Source organism: Pogonomyrmex barbatus, unplaced genomic scaffold (genome assembly GCF_055798465.1).
Source record: "Pogonomyrmex barbatus isolate J1 unplaced genomic scaffold, ASM5579846v1 scaffold9, whole genome shotgun sequence".
Classification (NCBI taxonomy): Eukaryota; Metazoa; Arthropoda; class Insecta; order Hymenoptera; family Formicidae; genus Pogonomyrmex; species Pogonomyrmex barbatus.
Window position 1 is genome coordinate 7,710,066 of NW_028297193.1, and position 15,377 is coordinate 7,725,442.

The 15,377-nt window shown below is 42.9% G+C and overlaps 1 long non-coding RNA gene across 1 annotated transcript in view; it reads right to left on the reverse strand.

Annotated features, from left to right (window-relative positions):
• Positions 1-444: 444 nt before the first annotated feature.
• The window catches only part of LOC148934601 (uncharacterized), a 75,776-nt gene continuing 60,843 nt past the window's right edge, over positions 445-15,377 (reverse strand). Inside the window, exon 2 of the long non-coding RNA XR_016141222.1 lies at positions 445-1,026. This is a non-coding gene — a long non-coding RNA (uncharacterized LOC148934601). The remainder of the gene's footprint in view (positions 1,027-15,377) is intronic.

Below are 15,377 nucleotides of genomic sequence, written 5' to 3' on the forward strand. Positions count from 1 at the left end.
CAATACAAGGAGTATTTATACTTTTTATGGAAAGAAATTACTCGCGAGGACGTATTTGATTTGCAGATACTTTTTGGTTTATGTCGATATGAAGATGATGATGAAGAAGTTTGGTGAAATTTTTCTACAGAATATTCTCATTACTTTGAATAATTACATAATTAATGGAATAATTACATAATTAATAAAGATCCACAAATAAATGTATATACAATAAATAAAAGTGCATTGTATAATTTATTTTTTGCATTAAATAAATATTAAAATTTTTTTACTTTTTTTTAAATCGTGATTCTTTGTCATGTGTATGACCAACACACTGACCTACCTGCCCGACGCGCGCGAGTCACCCTGGCAAGATAAATTTTTCGGCGTTATATGATAAGAAGCGGTACGTCGATCGTTAGAATTATCAATGCATGGGAAAGAAATAAAAAAAACATAATTCGTATATCATATTTATTTTATTCATGGTTATCTGACCACCAATTAAATAATTTGAATACATTTTGTAACGTGCAATTAGTATAGTGATATCCGCATCGCATTATTATCGCAGTATTATCAGCGTCCAGTTTGTTTAGAGAATCTACGTCTTTGTAATCAGCATCCAGAGTTTCGATGCACACGCGCTCATCATCCAGAAGCAAGTTCCACAGCCATTGTCGTTTTTCATGTCCTTTGACATATACGACAGCATCGCTGTCGTCGTCGTCATCGTCGAACTTTCTTCTTCTTCCTCTTCCTCTTCCTCTTCCTCTTCCTCTTCCTCTTCCTCTTCCTCTTCTTCTTCTTCTTCTTCTTCTTCTTCTTCTTGTTCCATGCACAGCCTTTGTAATAAAACTTTTAGCTTTGCTGTATGAAATTGTTCCGTCGTCCTATCACAGTCTATGGTGATGACGTATCACCCAGCGTGCGCGAGACTTGTCGGCACTTGTGAGGAAATGCCATGGTATTGTGACGTCAGGAGAGCCAACGGGTAAAATTTTTCCTTCTCCTTTTTATCCCACCTGCGCAGAAGCGCCACTATTCTAGCCGCCGAAGTTGGCAACAACCGGCTCTCCTGCCGTCGACATACCACGTGATGCGCCTTACCGCCAGTAAATATACACTATAATAAATATAAGTATTATAATAATATAGGCAATCCCATAGGTTGGAAATTATTAGATAACCGACAATAGTAAGCATTTTTCCTAAAATAAGTAATAAAATTAAATAATAATAATAAATAAAATGATAAATAACAATAACAAATCATGCTAACAATAAATCTAATTAATTGTAAAATTATTACTATAATAAGGCTCGCGTTGCTGTTGCGCGCATTATCTCCAGTCAGCCGCGCGCTGATTGGCCGACCAACGACCATTATAGATATGTACATCTAATCTAGCTTTATAGTCTATGACCGCCGCGAACGCCACAAGCGTTGGCGTGCCCACGCCATCCGCCATCTTGCGCCACGTGCGTTGGCGTGCCCACGCTACCGCCATGTTGCGCGGCAGCGCCGTCGCAGGCACGCGTTACAACGCGCGGCCATACTCGTTCACTCTTGTGCGCGTCGTCGACCAGTGAACACCGCGCGAGTGTCGTTCCTAAATCCTTGTCTCGTTTAAGTATAAGCGTGTTTCAATCTCTAGATTTAGTTCAAATCCTATTAATATTTCAAATTCTAGTTTAATATATATAGTGTTAATATTCCGTACCATCTTGTTCGTGAGTGTAAATTCAGTGAATATCTAAATATATCGATTTTTATTTAACGCCACGTGCTTCATTATCTCATCCCTTGTCTCCGAGATTCCGATAATAACGGATGTGTTCGCGAGGCTAAAGAAGCAACGGGCGTTCATCATAACTCAAGTCTTCTTTTACCGAATAATTAGCAGCTAAAGCAAGAATTCCGATCGTTTCTGGGGGCAAGGTGTTGTGCGTCATCCGCACTTACCACAAAGGAAACATCGGACTTCGAGCACGCGGTAGCTCATGCATTCCAACGCGACGCCGAACCGTAATGCGTAATTGGCTCGCAGCCGAATGTAATATCCTAACCCTAACCTTTTAATTAAACATAATATACGCCTAGAGCCTCTGCCGAATGCCTAAGGCACGGAAAAATTGCGCGGGTCGCACTAACAACGCACTTCGGCGACTCGAATACGACCTCCACGTGGCCGCGATTTACGACCACAATGCGATCATCGGCGAAGAAGTGACTTACGACGGCGAGTACGAACTCCTCGTGCATGATCGCCTCTGGAGCGCCTTACCAACCCCATCCGTGCCCGTAGCAGCTTACCAAGGAAGCAGTTTTCGACCACGTATCTCCCTCGAAGAGTATCTGCGCAGAGCAAACACCGAAAGGTAAGTGAGAATCATGCATCGAGTTTTATTCCCGGTTGCTTTCGTGTTTTCCCACCGGGCATACGTTTACACCAGTGAAATATAGAGTATAAAGAAATTAGATGTAAACGAATATAAGTGTACTCGTCGCGCTCAGGATTCTTTCGGGTTGCATCATTCGCTTTGTTAGCGTCGAGCGACCGCCGCATAGTTGCATCACTCGACCGGAAAGGTTTTACGATCGACCCCTTTTTTTTTGCCTCCCTTGCTACTTTCCCCTAAGGCATGTAGGGTTTTGAGCCGCTTTATCGTTGCGTATGGAAATATTCTAGTTTCGAAATACTATTTTAACGTTGAATATTCAGAGCGTAATGTTAACACCCGTTATTTGATGTAATGTGCCCGCCTTGTTTTCTCGAGCCACGAGACTCACGCACTCACCCAGGCGCCGTATACAAATATCGTATGAGTACGGTGCGTTACCTTACCACATTTGGATATCGACGCGTAGACGACGTTATCGCCGAATCGTTCCCTAACAGTGCCGAATATCTTTGCTTTCGATGCAAAGAAGAAATACCAGAAGGGACTCTTACGTATCGTTTGGAACTGGCCCACGCGTTCCAGTTTGGGTACACTTCCGCCCGGGATCATTGTGATAGCTGCCGTACCAGTCTTGTAATAGTCCGCGACATCGAGCTTTGCCTTGACTGCACCGAGGTTTTTATCGTATCTCTGGAAGTGCTCAGGGAATTAGGTAACACCATAGAAAACATCTGCGGACGATATTACCTTGACGAGACGAATCCCGCTCCCAACGGCATTTTATCGCCCCGGCTAACCAATTTCTCCGTTTCACTGATCCGCTCACGGTCAAATAATTACTCGACATCTGGTTAATCGCAAGGTCAGCCGTGTAATTTGCTGAAATCCCTCGAGAGCGTTTTCAATAATTTGCCGCTGAGATTATCGGAGGGGTCCCCGCGGTCTTGACGTAACAGTATAGAGTTTGCGAAAATGTAATGAGAAAGAACGGTCCGTTATCTGAGAGCGGCAAACTCTTTTACAACTGTCTTCCAACGAGAAAACCTTGCAGGTCTACGAACGTTGGCGCGACCATGACGAACAATTTTTCGAGACTGCGGTCGATTTCGATGTATCGTAGATTTTATTGTCTCTCTCATGTGCCAGTGATGCTCTTAGGTGATCTTATGTACAACATTGGTCAACGGATTGTATTGAACCACACGATCGTGTATAATGAGAGAGTATGCGGTGGTGGTATTCGGTACGTTCTCTTTAGTCTTAAATTCCAATCTCACGTCTACGGTTGCGCTCTTGACCGATTCGTTTTGTCGAGAACAATCGATGATTACGAATGGACCGTTATGTAAAAAAGATGTGACGGTGAGACTCGGCTCGAGATATTCGTATCTGTAGTAACCCTTGCAGAAACGCACGTACGTTTCATACAACACGGATCATCTGTTTTTGTCAAAATCCAGATTCATATCGTCGTACGGATAACATTTTGAGTTCAGATAGAGTTTCACGTTGGTTAAGTTGCAATTGTTGAATCGGCTCGTGGAAGACACGTGGCTGAAGAGCCATGACGTTTTTTCGACCTGTTTGCAGAGCAAAGATGACATATCGCGGCTTCTCGAGCTGAGTAGCGGTCTTGATGACCCACGAATGCTTGGTTGTACGCTGTAACAGCGGAAATTCGTACAGATCCCACGAGTGAAAAGCCATGCTCAAATATCGTCCGCTCTCCAAAATGCGCAGCATCGATAGTTTTTTTATCTCGCTCAAGAACACGTGCGGCATTCGTCATTGTATCTTGAATAAATCGACCACGGGATCTAACGTCAAATTTCCCATCAGGCAATTGTTGTCGTTACGCGATCGTATCGAGATCAACTTGTGATGTTTGTTACGTCACAGGCGAGACGTGCTACGCGTGGAGCGAGTCTGCTCGCACTGGGCTGCGTGTTGGTTTTTACAGAATGAATTGACTGGATTATTGATACAAATTGCGAGTGTATAGACCGTATAAAAAGGCCGATAGTCTCCTAGAGAAAACGATGTCGTGTAGTCCTATCTCTGCATCTACGTCAATGACGATAGGATTTGGCAGTGCGTAAAAAGAAGTATTTTCTTCGCGTAAATATTTCAAGAATGCCGCAAATGCTTCGGTGCAGGGATCGCAGTCGGTTACCTCACGCCAGAGAGCTAATTTAGTTCCGCAAAAATTGCAAAGCCTTTCTTTCCGAGTAGTCCCAACATTAATGTAATGCCTTAAGATAGAGGTGAATTGTAGTTGATCGCAATTATACCGGGATTTACACTCTAGGCATATGAGATTGGCAGAATTTGTATCAGTAGCTATGCCGACAAGACCATACCCGAATTCGACTACACACCGAGAGATACTTATTTGATGATTAAAGACGGCGGCTGGATGTGTTCTCTTTTGACGCGAGCCTTCCGATCGTCCTCTGCACATAACGCGATTCACAAATAGGAAATGGGAATTCACTTACCTTTCGTTGGCCCGGTTCCTGGATTCGGACTTTTAATTCTCGCTGTCGGCCTGGCGGGTCTCGGGATGCTCACTAGGATGCGGGGTGTCTGGAGACAACGTTGCTGGATTCGGGGGACTTGGAGCCCACAGGCTATTCTTGAAGTGCGCTTCGTATTCTGGCTGGTAGATTTCTTCACACCCGAGCAATTCGCTCAAATCACCGGTGAGCGCGGATTTAATTTCGTATAAAGTTCGACGAATCGCACGCTGACCGGCGCGGTTTTTGCGATTATTCGGCATCGAAAGTGACCATGAAGGGAAATGTTGCTTCCCTTACAAGTTACGAATATAAGATTGAACTTTCTATCGCGATGAGAACCTGTAACCCTCTGTGGGGAGTAGTGCGGGTGGACGCACAACTTGCTAGCCAAGAGGCGGGACAGGTTGTCAGATATCTTGTAATTTGACATCTTAAATGCGTGAGAAGCGATACCTCTCTTGGGGAGTAGTGCGGGTGGACGCACAACTTGCTAGCCAAGAGAGCAAGCACGGCTTCCCGGAACGCTTGTTATTTGATTGAATTACGCGTGGTCACTCTACCTCGCGAACTCTGTCGATTGTACGTTTCGCTAGGATGGGTGGAAGGATTTGGATTTATTAATTGTTTGACACTAATCACTTTTCACTTATATATATATATATATATATATATATATATATATATATATATATATTGTAAAATATTCAAATACAATATTAATACAAAGATTAAATTGTAAAACACGTTTAAAATTTGAATTTAAATTGAATGATGTTAAATTCACTAGTACTATGATAAAATTGGAATTGATTTGGAATTGTATTCGAGTTATTTCTTAACACTAGAATTGGAATTGATTTGAAATTATATTCGAGTTATTTCTTAACACTAGAATTGGAATTGATTTGAAATTATATTCGAGTTATTTCTTAACACTAGAATTGGAATTGATTTCTCTTAACACTAGAACTAGAATTGAATTAGAAGAGGGAGTTCACGGACTGGAGGTCCTCTCCAGTCGGATTCGCGGGATGAACTGCCTACAGTCGGCCGTGCACTGAAGTGCTTCGATTCGGCGGCTCGAAACTGCGGCGACGCTATGGTGGGGTGCGCGCTCGATGTGGGAGGCGCTGGTGGGAGTGCGGCGCTCGCGTGGGAGGCCAGAGAATTGCCATGGTGGGGCTCGCGGTAGCCTAGGGACGTATCACGTCTATTCTTTGCTTCATGTTATACAAATTTATCATTATAAAATTGAGAAGAGTAATACCTTTACAATAGGGAATAAAATTATTAATTAATCCATTTATTCTGACGCGACAGACGTGACAGAGCGGAGGGATGCGCTCCGTTACACACTAATATCATTAATACTTATCATTATTATAGTTATTGTATTTATTATATTTATTATTATATTTAAGTTTGGAAGCGTTTCCTAATTATGAGATACATATTTTATTGTTTATAACTAATAAAGAACAATGGTTAGGGTAATTATTTACAGAATATATATATTTTATTAAGTATTAATATTTATGATTAGTGAAGGAAATGGTTATGGTAGCATTATGTCTAAGTAAGATAATAGTGGTGGGGAGTAAGATAATAGTGGCGTATCTGCGGAACGGCAGGAGAGCCAATGACCATTCTCGGTCGCCGGTCCGGCGGTAAATAGTGTTAAGGCTGTATTACATGTGCAGAGAAAGAAAAAAAATATATGGTGGCTCTCCGGACGTTACAATATACTGAAATAAATGGATTTTAACATAATGGTTATCGTTATATATATATAAAGTTATTATTTTTGGAAATTTGTAATGGGTTTTTACACGCTTAACGTGATACCTGTCGTTTACCGCTTTCGCCACGCTAATCGCTCCGCCGATTAAGGATCCGCCCAGGAGAGCGCCCAAAATTGGCAAAATCGGTAACACGCCGCCTCGTTTCGCCGTTGGAAGTATTCGTTTCTTTTTTTTGCTGACTTTTTTCTTCGCCTTCATACCCATGCTGATCTTGGTCTTGGCTTTCATCGCTGTCCAAACGGCTGCAGCTGCAGCTTTCTCGCTCAGAGCCAGAATCTCTCGCGATGATGCGTCCTAAGGCTTTATCGACGAGTACCTTGTCCGCCGCGTGTCTGTCAGTGAGATCGTTGCTCTGAGAATACACAATGTCGTGTTCACGACACGCCGCGTCCAATGGATTTATGCCCGTTTCACCTCTGGCTAATCGTTTTTTCAGCCGAGTACCCGGACCGTAAAACTGATAGCCTGGGATATGTAGTTCGAAAGGAAGCGCGTTTATCGCTCGATTGAGCAAACCTCCACCACAGCTTTTGTTCAATGTTGCTACTGACATGCGCTACAATCCTTTATCTTCGGTGCAGGACCGTCTATATGATCTCGATCCCACGATTGATTATAATGCTCGACGCAGCGACGATCGGTTTGAACCTCCAAATTCGCCTTTATATACTCCGGAAGCTTGTCCCACATGTGATCGATATAATTACGCACACGGGTAACAGTACGATTTTTGGTATATATTGCAACTGCTCAGCACTCAAATCCCGAATATCGGAGGGATGCGACAGCGCAAGATACATTTTTGCTACTGAGCGGTTCGCGATTTCGCGCGCCTATAAATAGGCGTTCGATCGAAGCCTAGATAACGCAGTGCGAACATGAAATTTGTACGGCAGCCGCTGACGATACGCGTCGCGAACTGTGACGAGAGAGCGCGAATGATGGAAGATATCGCGACAGAGCGCAAGCACGGTGAAATGTTACCGAGTACTATACGCGCCATCATTTGCGGACCGTCGAATTGCAGTAAAACCAATGTTCTCATAAGTTTGCTCGAGAATCCGCATGGTATGTTTCGAGAACGTGTACGTACATTCGAAATCGCTGCAACAACCGAAATATCGATACTTGAAAAATTTACTAACATCGATAGAAAAAATCGGCTATTTTAGTTCTCCAACAACAGTGACGTCATTCCACCGAGCGAAGCACGTCCCAATTCGATCTTCGTCTTCGACGACGTTGCGTGCGATAAGCAAGATGCTATGAGAGAATGGGCTTTTCGATGGGTCGCCACTCGAACGTCAATTGCTTTTATCTCTATGAGACGTATGCGAAGATACCTAAACATCTGATACGCGACAATGCGAAACTGCTGATTCTGTTCAAACAGGATGGTACCAACTTGAAACATGTTTACAACGATCACGTGAATACCGACATATCACACGATGAATTCTGTGCGTTATGCCGCGATTGTTGGCAACGCGAGTGCGGATTCCTAGTGATAGATAAGGACAATCCGCTTATTAATGGACGATACAGAAAGGAATTTAATTTGTTCGCGGTACCGTAACGTGGTTAATCGATGTCGATACGTCAACTGGGCAACATGGATCTCAAAGATCGCGTGATAATAGCGAAGCAGATTGTGAAAACGAGCGATTCGCAAAAAATATAGCGCTTTGAAAATTGGTAAAATAGCTGAAGATATAGCGTTGGAGAGACGTTTCAAGCCCATCGTCGAACCTAAAACAGAAAAAACCGAGGAATCTCAATCGATTGAAAAAGAAGCAAAGGATCTCGGTATTAAGAAAAAAAAGAAACGTGAAGACAGCGATGACGACAACGATAACGATATTACTACTACTGAAAAGGATTCATATTGAACGGATGAATGGTTGAAGTTAACGCCGCAGTCTATAAAACGACGTACAACGAAAGAATTGAAAGCCGCGTCAGATTCACTCGTGTTCGAGTCTACACCGATACAACCATCGAAAGACCCACCGAAAGAACCACCGCTGTTCCTGCAAAAGAAAGATGTTTTCGAAACAAAAGACGTCAGTGAACCGTCATTTGAAATAATTATCAAACGGACTCTGCAAACGCAACAAGGTCGAGAGGCGTTGCATAATCAGCTGGGACCATTAGGGCAAAAGTACGTAAGCTCTCTCCTCGATGATAATGGAAAAAACGATACATTTGATCGCGTATACGGTGTTTATTTCGATAAAAACAGTGGTGCGATGCTTGGTGACAAGAAATTTAACGTTGACAAAAATTCCATAGACAATGTAAGATACAATGGTACATCAGGATTATACGAATTAATCTTCAAGAGACTTCCCGATGACGCAGTTTTTACCGAGAATGACAAACAAATGTATAAAAGTATATTGTTAACAATAAATGCTCATAGCCGTGGTCACAGCGCCCATAATCCCAAGGGCAATACGGGATCCAAGTATATTAACATCATCGCTTCGCTCGTATCTACATATGTAAGTAGCGGTAAAAAGGGTGTAGACGTGAGCAATATACCAACAACCATGAAGTTAAACGACAAGATCGATTATGTGTATTGGGACGATCCCAACGAACTGGTGGATCGATTCCGATTGCTCGACGCTTCGCACCGAGCTGGTAACAACGCTCACGACAACAAGATGTCGATCATCGAGGAACTTCGCGAAGCCGGCATTATTATAAATTAATCGCGTATCGACGAAACGAACGAGTCGATTAACGTCAGTGAGGAAAAAACAATTTTAAATTGTATATCTTATTTATTATTAAACATCGTCGAAACATGCGATCCGATGGACGTGTGTTACGTCACAGGCGAGGCGTGCTACGCGTGGAGCGAGTCTGCTCGCACTGGGCTGCGTATTGGTTTTTACAGAATGAATTGACTGGATTATTGATGCAAATTGCGAGTGAATAGACCGTATAAAAAGATCGATAGTCTCCTAGAGAAAACGATGTCGTGCAGTCCTATCTCTGCATCTACGTCAATGATAGGATTTGGCAGTGCGTAAAAAGAAGTATTTTCTTCGCGTAAATATTCTAAGAATGCCGCAAATGCTTCGGAGCAGGGATCGCAATCGGTTACCTCACGCCAGAGAGCTAATTTAGTACCGCAAAAATTGCAAAGCCTTTCTTTCCGAGTGGTCCCAACATTAATGTAATGCCTTAAGATAGCGGTGAATTGTAGTTGATCACAATTGAGATTATACCGGGATTTACACTCTAGGCATATAAGATTGGCGGAATTTGTATCGGTAGCTATGCCGACAAGACCATACCCGAATTCGACTACACACCGAGAGATACTTATTTAATGATTAAAGACGGCGGCTGGATGTGTTCTCTTTTGACGCGAGCTTTCCGATCGTCCTCTGCACATAACGCGATTCACAAAATAGGAAATGGAAATTCACTTACCTTTCGTTGGCCCGGTTCCTGGATTCGGGCTTTTAATTCTCGCTGTCGGCCTGGCGGGTCTCGGGATGCACACTAGGATGCGGAGCGTCTGGCGACAACGTTGCTGGATTCGGGGGACTTGGAGCCCACAGGCTATTCTTGAAATGCGCTTCGTATTCTGGCTGGTAGATTTCTTCATACCCGAGCAATTCGCTCAAATCACCGGTGAGCGCGGATTTAATTTCGTATAAAGTTCGACGAATCGCGCGCTGACGTCCGGCGCGGTTTTTGCGTTTATTCGGCATCGAAAGTGACCATGAAGGGAAATGTTGCTTCCCTTACAAGTTACGAATATAAAATTGAACTTTCTATCGCGATGAGAACCTGTAACCCTCTGTGGAGAGTAGTGCGGGTGGACGCACAACTTGCTAGCCAAGAGGCGGGACAGGTTGTCAGATATCTTGTAATTTGACGACTTAAATGCGTGAGAAGCGATACCTCTCTTGAGGAGTAGTGCGGGTGGACGCACAACTTGCTAGCCAAGAGAGCAAGCACGGCTTCCCGGAAGCTTGTTATTTGATTGAATTACGCGTGGTCACTCTACCTCGCGAACTCTGTCGATTGTACGTTTCGCTAGGATGGGTGGAAGGATTTGGATTTATTAATTGTTTGACACTAATCACTTTTCACATATATATATATATATATTATAAGATATATTCAATTACAAGATTAACTAATACAAAGATTGATTAAATTGTAAAACACGTTTAAAATTAGATTTAAATTGAATGATGTTAAATTCACTAGTACTATAATAGAATCGGAATTGATTTGAAATTGTATTTGAGTTACTTCTTAACACTAGAATTGGAATTGATTTGAAATTGTATTCGAGTTACTAGAATTGGAATTGATTTGGAATTATATTCGTGTTACTTCTTAACACTAGAATTGGAATTGATTTGAAAGAGGGAGTTCACGGACTGGAGGTCCTCTCCAGTCGGATTCGCGAGATGAACTGAACACAGTCGGCCGTGCACTGAAGTGCTTCGATTCGGCGGCTCGAAACTGCGGCGACGCTATGGTGGGGTGCGCGCTCGATGTAGGAGGCGCTGGTGGTGGGAGTGCGGCGCTCGCGTGGGAGGCTAGGGACGTACCACGTCTGTTTCTTGCTTCATGTTATACAAATTTATCATTATAAAATTGAGAAGAGTAATACCTTTACAATAGGGAATAAAATTATTAATTAATCCATTTATTCTGACGCGACAGACGTGACACTCCCCCCCTTATAATAGAAATGGAGGCACTCCGACCGACATTTCTCATCTTAATCCTAAGCACAAAAAAGGTATAAAGATATAAATCATAAATGATCAAATATTAGTTAAGATATTACCTAAAGATTTTAGCAGATACAATTTTTACATTACTTTATAACAACGCTTAACTTAATATTTCTTACATTCGTTCGTTTTCGTGAAGATATTTTCGCAATTCTGTACGATTGTTCCGGCACTGTTTTCACTTCACTATCCTTTTCTTGAGGAGTCGGCGCTGATGCTTCTTCTTGCCGTCTTTCTTCCTCGTTCGTTACCTTAGTCTTGCTGGATTTTCCCAGGAATAGCAGGAGGTGAGTTACTGACAACCAGATAGCTCCGATTAAATGGATACTCCAGCCATAGATCGAGTGTAGAGCATAACCATGGATTATTGTGTCCACTAACAGTTTAATAGTTCTGCCAATTATGAATAATGCCAAGACACCAGCGCTCGCCGATCCAAATGTGATAAAACCATCCCAGAGTTTTCTACCTGCGTTCTCTGTGATATGGTCTAGTGAGACTTCGTCCAAGAGGTTAAGCATTGCTACATTCCCTTGGGTATTTCTCGGCCCATTGCGCCACGCGCAATTGTATTAAGCATCGAGGGTTTCTCTACAGGAAACATAATATGATCTCTGAGTCGATCCAGGTCTTCAGGTGTTCTAGATCCCGCTGGTGGCTAATGCATCAGGACTCACATACTTCCACGAAGGTTTGGTGAGTGGTTGTATGGTTGGCGGAGGTAGCGATTCCGTTATACTACCTGTCAATCTGTACCAGGTGGTATCAATCTTATAGAGATTGGGTAGCAACTCATTGCAGTCTTTGGGTGTGCGTCTTCGAGAGGATACGTGATCTTGGTTGTAGGTATAGTGAGTGATTTCGATAAGTCACTGGGAGTTCGTTGTAACAATTGTCGGTGCGTCATAGTTTACAATCCACCGGTATGCATTTTATTATATGAATAACTTCACCGGCAGTGACTGCAGTATAATCCGGTGTTTTCATGATTCTGAATGCCATTTCGTTTGGAGCGATGCTGGATAGTGAGAGGGCGTTTTGCAGGATTTGTTTCTCTAGGGCACATTTTTGCTCCATTATATCCTTGTACAATCGTGTTAATTGTGTTTTAATATGCTTCTCTACGTATACAAACTTAGAGTTAATGAGAAGATATCTAAATTGTCTACAGAGGTTTTAGTTTTAGACTGGAAGGATCTTCCAGGCTGCGTCTCGAAAATGAGTAGTTTGGGGTGTTCCGTGTGGTATAACTTGTATCCGCAAAGATTTGTCTCTGTAGTTTTGGCTAATGCGAAGGTGGTATCCTTGGTGGTCACTGTATATACTTCGGGTGCTTGCTCGTATTTCTTTGGTGATAATTTCGTTGCTGTACCCTCGTATAAAATATCATACTTGTTGAAATTGCAACCATCTGTGTAGGGGAGATTCCAAAATGTCTCCGTGCCGTCCCAGTCATTGTAGCCTCCTTGCGCTGATGGACACTGGGTTCCTGAAGGCAGATTCACTTTACCTATCGATCTTTTAAAAGGCATCGTGAACGTGCGTAGAGTTATTTCGATGGCTGCTTGCACCACAACGTTCTCCCAAGTTCCGTAGCCGTCCGTATATTGCGTGCCTGCGCAACGACCATCAGTAAAGGCTTGTCCTGCCAGCGTTACGCTGCGATGGTTGGTGGCGTTATTTATTAGCCGGTCAACGAAAGCGGTGCCAATGGCCAAGGATCCGGTTTCGTGTATCTTTTGGCAGTTGTATGCTCCGATTTCTTTTACATATTGTTTTCGACCCTTATTATTGAGACATGTGAGTGCATTCCGCAGTAATATATTGTTCGGTCGATCTTAACCTTGCACTGGTATGCAGAGATTGTCTCGTATTCGGCTGTCTGAAGTAGTTGTATATGAACAGATGTTTTGACTGGTTCGATATCTTCCACGTCGCAGTCTCCTACGTCAAGGAGGGAGAGAGTAGTAATGTTGAGTCCCGTTCCGCCACAGTCATATCCTGTGAGGCCGTAGACTGTTGCTGGTAAGAAGATGCAGGCGATGGTAACGATTATCGACATGTTGATTTGTCTGGGGTCCGTCGGTAACTGACTAAAACAGCACACTCCTTACTCCTCGAAGTGCTGTCTGGTGGGGAGTCAGTTGTAGTGGGGCTCCGATTCCCCGGTCGCTTTAACTTATCTATGTGTACAACGCGCGTTTTTCCTGATTTTAACGCAATTCTTACATTATTATTTTTGAAAATCTCTAATATTTTATGCGGGCCAGAATACTGGTCGGACAGTTTATTCTTCCTTGGTTCGTTAAGTAAATATACCTGATCGCCTATACAAAAGTTTCTCTGCACCGCTCGCTTGTCGTAATATTTCTTAGATTTTATTTTAGCGTTTATTAAATTACGTCTGGCCATTGCCTGAGCCTCAGAAATTTTATTATATAGTTCCGTTAGGTAACGCGTATAACTTTCGTTTTCGTCGTCGTCTGGCGCCGGTTTGCTAGTAGGGATTCTCGCTAACCTACCATAAACTAACTCATGGGGAGTGAATAATGTCCCTTCGTGTACGCTGGTGTTATATGAGAAGTTTGCTAGCCTAAGATGACAATCCCAGTCGCTGTGTTTATTCACGAATTGCTTTAAGTATTCCCATAGAACTTGATGGGATCGCTCGATGGAGCCGTTTGATTGCGGTCGGTACGCTGTGGTTTTGTAATGTTTTATCCGGAATTTCCGTGCAATATTTCGCATTAGATTATTAAGGAAATGTGTCCCCTGGTCTGTCAGTAGAGCTTTCGGGGCGCCGTGAATACATATGAACTCGTTCGTAAATGCTTCGGTTACGTCGATTGCCGCGGGATTTCTTAAAGGAACAGCTATTGAATATTTTGTCAACAGATCTTGAATAGTTAAAATATAAGAGTTTCCGGCGGAGGTTGTCGGCAACGGTCCCATGATATCCATAGAAACCTTATCGAACGCCCTATCGGGTATATCCGTTAGAATCATTGGTTGTCTTGGTTTTATTCGGACTAGTTTCTTTATATGGCATTCCCGACAGTTATTTATTACGTTCTGTATATCTCGTTTCATGCCGGGCCTGTGATATCGCGTTTTTAGTCGATTATACGTTTTAGTTATGCCTTTGTGTCCGCCCATTGCAAAGGCGTGGCACTCTTTAATTATTTCGTCGCGGTTTTCGTTATCAGGTATACTGGTTGAGTTATTACAAATTGTGATTTTCGTTCCTTCGTCCCAGAAAATATCCCTGAGCATTCTATATATTGTTCGCCATTCTATCGTGCCTACACTACTTTTACAAATCGACAATGTCGCTAAGTCTAATTCTCGAGTTGCGTCAACTAACGAGCCTATTGTAGTTCGGAGGACTTGCATCTCTGTTAGCGCGGAGATTCCCTTTCCTTGTTCAATTACCATGGCGATTATGTAACGCTTTTTGTCGCGTATTACTTTTACTTTTCCTATCGATAATTCATTCATGGAAGGATATCTGTTACTTTCTTTTAGATCGAGTGCTCCTTTGTCTAGGGGGTTTGTGAGACGAATATCGTCAAATTATCTTTCCTCCATGACAATCGTTCGTTTCATTTAGAAATCGTCTCTTAAGTTCGAAGGGGGTATTGACTCTGTCTACCAGCGGTTCGTTTTCAGAATCGTCGTCGGAGCCTGTCTCGTCATGGTCGTCATTGTCTGAATCTAGTTCCGTGCTCTCTTTATCGCTCAGTGGAATGTCGGCATGTGATCCGTTCGACTCTTGAGAGTTATCTTTGTTTATGTTACTGAAGAGGGATTCGTCTGAATCGTCGTTGAGCGGGGTCGCATGTTTCTGCGGTCGAACTGGGAGAATCGGGTTACGGGAGAGTGCGTCAGCG